The sequence below is a fragment of the Rutidosis leptorrhynchoides genome, chromosome 1, assembly GCF_046630445.1.
Source record: "Rutidosis leptorrhynchoides isolate AG116_Rl617_1_P2 chromosome 1, CSIRO_AGI_Rlap_v1, whole genome shotgun sequence".
Lineage (NCBI taxonomy): Eukaryota > Viridiplantae > Streptophyta > Magnoliopsida > Asterales > Asteraceae > Rutidosis > Rutidosis leptorrhynchoides.
The window spans coordinates 545,259,536-545,265,535 of record NC_092333.1 but is presented as its reverse complement, the minus strand read 5'-3'; positions in this window follow the sequence as shown (position 1 = coordinate 545,265,535).

Below are 6,000 nucleotides of genomic sequence, written 5' to 3'. Positions count from 1 at the left end.
ATAACTCACTTTCACAGATTTTTACTTCGTCGGGAAGTAAGACTTGGCCACTGGTTGATTCACGAACCTATAACAATATATACATATATATCAAAGTATGTTCAAAATATATTTACAACACTTTTAATATATTTTGATGTTTTAAGTTTATTAAGTCAGCTGTCCTCGTTAGTAACCTACAACTAGTTGTCCACAGTTAGATGTACAGAAATAAATCGATAAATATTATCTTGAATCAATCCACGACCCAGTGTATACGTATCTCAGTATTGATCACAACTCAAACTATATATATTTTGGAATCAACCTCAACCCTGTATAGCTAACTCCAACATTCACATATAGAGTGTCTATGGTTGTTCCGAAATATATATAGATGTGTCGACATGATAGGTCGAAACATTGTATACGTGTCTATGGTATCTCAAGATTACATAATATACAATACAAGTTGATTAAGTTATGGTTGGAATAGATTTGTTACCAATTTTCACGTAGCTAAAATGAGAAAAATTATCCAATCTTGTTTTACCCATAACTTCTTCATTTTAAATCCGTTTTGAGTGAATCAAATTGCTATGGTTTCATATTGAACTCTATTTTATGAATCTAAACAGAAAAATTATAGGTTTATAGTCGGAAAAATAAGTTACAAGTCGTTTTTGTAAAGGTAGTCATTTCAGTCGAAAGAACGACGTCTAGATGACCATTTTAGAAAACATACTTCCACTTTGAGTTTAACCATAATTTTTGGATATAGTTTCATGTTCATAATAAAAATCATTTTCTCAGAATAACAACTTTTAAATCAAAGTTTATCATAGTTTTTAATTAACTAACCCAAAACAGCCCGCAGTGTTACTACGACGGCGTAAATCCGGTTTTACGGTGTTTTTCGTGTTTCCAGGTTTTAAATCATTAAGTTAGCATATCATATAGATATAGAACATGTGTTTAGTTGATTTTAAAAGTCAAGTTAGAAGGATTAACTTTTGTTTGCGAACAAGTTTAGAATTAACTAAACTATGTTCTAGTGATTACAAGTTTAAACCTTCGAATAAGATAGCTTTATATGTATGAATCGAATGATGTTATGAACATCATTACTACCTTAAGTTCCTTGGATGAACCTACTGGAAAAGAGAAAAATGGATCTAGCTTCAATGGATCCTTGGATGGCTCAAAGTTCTTGAAGCAAAATCATGACACGAAAACAAGTTCAAGTAAGATCATCACTTGAAATAAGATTGTTATAGTTATAGAAATTGAACCAAAGTTTGAATATGATTATTACCTTGTATTAGAATGATAACCTACTGTAAGAAACAAAGATTTCTTGAGGTTGGATGATCACCTTACAAGATTGGAAGTGAGCTAGCAATCTTGAAAGTATTCTTGATTTTATGAAACTAGAACTTTTGAAATTTATGAAGAACACTTAGAACTTGAAGATAGAACTTGAGAGAGATCAATTAGATGAAGAAAATTGAAGAATGAAAGTGTTTATAGGTGTTTTTGGTCGTTGGTGTATGGATTAGATATAAAGGATATGTAATTTTGTTTTCATGTAAATAAGTCATGAATGATTACTCATATTTTTGTAATTTTATGAGATATTTCATGCTAGTTGCCAAATGATGGTTCCCACATGTGTTAGGTGACTCACATGGGCTGCTAAGAGCTGATCATTGGAGTGTATATACCAATAGTACATACATCTAAAAGCTGTGTATTGTACGAGTACGAATACGGGTGCATACGAGTAGAATTGTTGATGAAACTGAACGAGGATGTAATTGTAAGCATTTTTGTTAAGTAGAAGTATTTTGATAAGTGTCTTGAAGTCTTTCAAAAGTGTATGAATACATATTAAAACACTACATGTATATACATTTTAACTGAGTCGTTAAGTCATCGTTAGTCGTTACATGTAAATGTTGTTTTGAAACCTTTAGGTTAACGATCTTGTTAAATGTTGTTAACCCAATGTTTATAATATCAAAAGAGATTTTAAATTATTATATTATCATGATATTATGATGTACGAATATCTCTTAATATGATATATATACATTAAATGTCGTTACAACGATAATCGTTACATATATGTCTCGTTTCAAAATCATTAAGTTAGTAGTCTTGTTTTTACATATGTAGTTCATTGTTAATATACTTAATGATATGTTTACATATCATAATATCATGTTAACTATATATATAACCATATATATGTCATCATATAGTTTTTACAAGTTTTAACGTTCGTGAATCACCGGTCAACTTGGGTGGTCAATTGTCTATATGAAACCTATTTCAATTAATCAAGTCTTAACAAGTTTGATTGCTTAACATGTTGGAAACATTTAATCATGTAAATATCAATCTCAATTAATATATATAAACATGAAAAAGTTCGGGTCACTACAACGGCTAGCTACTAGTATACCTGATTAGTCACGAACCAATTTATGGACCATAATAAATGTTGGGCTGATTAATTATATTTGGGTTTCTTGGGCTCATGTGATGGTTTTACAATGCTGAATGCCGAGTTATATAGGATTGGGTTACGAAATCATACAGAATAACAGAATTGGTCGATTGGTTAGGGGAGTTTTTGGGTTAGCGAGAGGTCTTGGGTTCGAGTCCGGTCTGGGACGTTTCTTTTTAGAGACCCTTTTACAAGGGTATACTCTTCTATTCTATTTCTATTGTTATTATTATTGTCATTGTTATTGTTATTATATTTATAATTACTATAATTATTATTAAATTAAGAGTTACTATTAATGTAATTAGTATTAATTATTAACATTATTATTATTATTCCTATTATCGTTATTAATAAAAATTATTACCATAGTTACTAGTATTATTATTAACATTATATCAGTAAAATTATTATTATCATTACCAATATTAATATTAATATCATTAGTAGAATTGTCATTAATATTGATATTAGTATCATTATTAACACGATTATTATAAGTATTAACGATAATAATGATATTGTTATTAAAAATTATTATTACTATTATCATTATCACTTTTACTAAAATTATCATTATTATTAAGGATTATCAAAGTTATCATTATCATTAAAATTATTATTAAGATTATTATTATTATCAATATTATTATTATTATTATCATTATTATTAATATTTTCATATTAACAATAGTATTATTACAATTAAATATTTCCTATATAAAAGTATACTTATTACAACTACCATAATATTACATATAATTATATATATTAAAAATTGTTTATATAAAAATTTACATATAACAAATCATTAATTTTTAATATAATATTAATTATATATAAAACTATAAAAATATTATTTATTCAATATATAAGATATAAAACTTAAGATATAATATATAAATTTGTTCAGATACAATTATAAGTGTTAATATATATATGAATGATATAGGTTCGTGAATCCGAGGCCAACCCCGCATTGTTCAGTTTATATAATGTCGTCATATGTATTTTTACTACAAAATACATTAGGTGAGTTTCATTTGCTCCCTTTTTAAATGCTTTTGCAATATATATTTTTGGGACTGAGAATACATGCGCTGCTTTTATAAATGCTTTACGAAATAGACACAAGTAATTGAAACTACATTCTATGGTTGGATTATCTAATCGAATATGCCCTTTTTATTAAGTCTGGTAATCTAAGAATTAGGGAACAGACACCCTAATTGACGCGAACTCTAAAGATAGATCTATCGGGCCCAACAAGCCCCATCCAAAGTACCGGATGCTTTAGTACTTCGAAATTTATATCATGTCCTAAGGAGGATCCCGGAATGATGGGGATATTCTTATATGCATATTGTGAATGTCGGTTACCAGGTGTTCAAACCATATGAATGATATTTTTGTCTCTATGTATGGGACGTATGTTTATGAGAAATGGAAATATGAAATCTTGTGGTCTATTAAATTTATGAAATGATTATTTATGTTAAACTAATGAACTCACCAACCTTTTGGTTGACACTTGAAAGCATGTTTATTCTCAGGTATGAAAGAAATCTTCCGCTGTGCATTTGCTCATTTTAGAGATATTACTTGGAGTCATTCATGACATATTTCAAAAGACGTTGTATTCGAGTCATTGAGTTCATCAAGATTATTATCAAGTCATTTATAGTTGGATAAATTAGGAAATGGTATGCATGCTGTCAACTTTTGAAGTAATGAAAGTTTGTCTTTTAAAAACGAATGCAATGTTTGTAAAATATATCATATAGAGGTCTAGTACCTCGCGATGTAACCAAATGTAATGTATTCATCCGGATGGATTAGGACGGGTCTTCACATCGAAAGACTTCATTTGCTCGTAGGTTAACGAGTGAAGTGCGACGTGATTCGGGTGTCTCATCCGACGATACCAAAAGGAGTTGGTAATCGGCTAGTATAGAGTTATTGTGGGGTTTGAATAAACATATTTGACGGGTGGCGAAGGTTTAGGTTGTTTAATGTCTCATTCGAGTGGGAGATTGTTGAGTGCAAAGAAGATTAAACAAGAAATCAAACGAGTCACGTGTTCGAAGTAAAAGTTTGATTGTTGTCTGGTGAAGACTCGCGATCACGAGATTTTTAGAGGAAGGAAAGTCGCGATCGCGAAAAAAGGTCTGGGTGGCAAGAATTTTCTAGAACATGTTAACTTGCTCCCAAATTTATTTTCTTGTTTGTTTTCTTCTATAAATACATACCCATGTAACCTGTAATTCTGTGCACGAAATTATAAGAAGAAAGTCTCTGGTTTGCGCATGTGGAGTAAACACTTCTCCGTGTTTTGGAGTTGGAATATAATCAAATTAAATCACGTGTCGTTTATGCATTATTTATCGTTTCATGCTTTATATTAATCATTTGTCATTGTCGTTGTGGATGTGGTGATTGGTTTAAATCACATTTCTTGTTAGATCCATAATTCCCAACCTTTGTATCGATATACCATATATAGTTTCTCTATTGTTACTTTCTTGCAGGTTTAATCAGATACTTACGTGTTTTTGGTGGTAATATTTATCTTCTGGTCCACAACAACGGAGTATAATATTCGAAGAAATTACTATAATCGTAGGAATTTTCTTCAACGGATCATATAGTGAACTTACGAATAAATTAAAATTTAATTGATCAAGTCAAATTCATTATTTATATAGTTTCAAGAATAAATATAACAAAACTAATATTTGATTACGTTTTGATTATATTGTAGTAATTAATAATAACTACCTATAGCTATAATAATAAACTAGTGAAATGATCAATGGAACAACGAGTTTGTTTAAACGAAAGTTAATGATATGTTATAGGTATTAAGTGAACGTAAATGCTAAAGTCATTTAGTTTAGTAACTCGTGGAACCACAAATTCCAACTAAGAAACTTGTCGTTTTTACAAACATATTGATACGCTTAATTTGGTTAGAATAAATGAACAACATTTATTTTTCCACCACTTTCTTCTCATTTTCATCACAATTTTTTTTTTCTTGTCATAAAAGCTACATTACAACATTTTATTGAGACATGTATTTCGCATACATATGTAACGTAAATAATTCCGAAAACATAACACATATTTGAATAATAATAATAATAATATAATAATAACAAAGTTTGCTCTTGAGTATTTATATTTTTAATAATAATTATTAGTAATAACAAATGTCTCTTTAATTTTTTTTAAATTAAAATACAATTATTATATGAAGGTTGTACAATATGCTTAAAATTTTTTTACATGTGTTCATAGGGTGTTTTGTAAAAGATTATACAATTTGTTTTAAAGTTTGTACATATGGTCATGAGAATGTTTTATCATAATGTTGTACATAATGTTTCAATTATTGTACATATGGTCATGTGATAGTTTTACCATAAAGTTGTACATAATTATTCAAATATTGTACATTATAGTCATGGGGGTATTTTATCATAAGATTATATACATAATGCTTCATA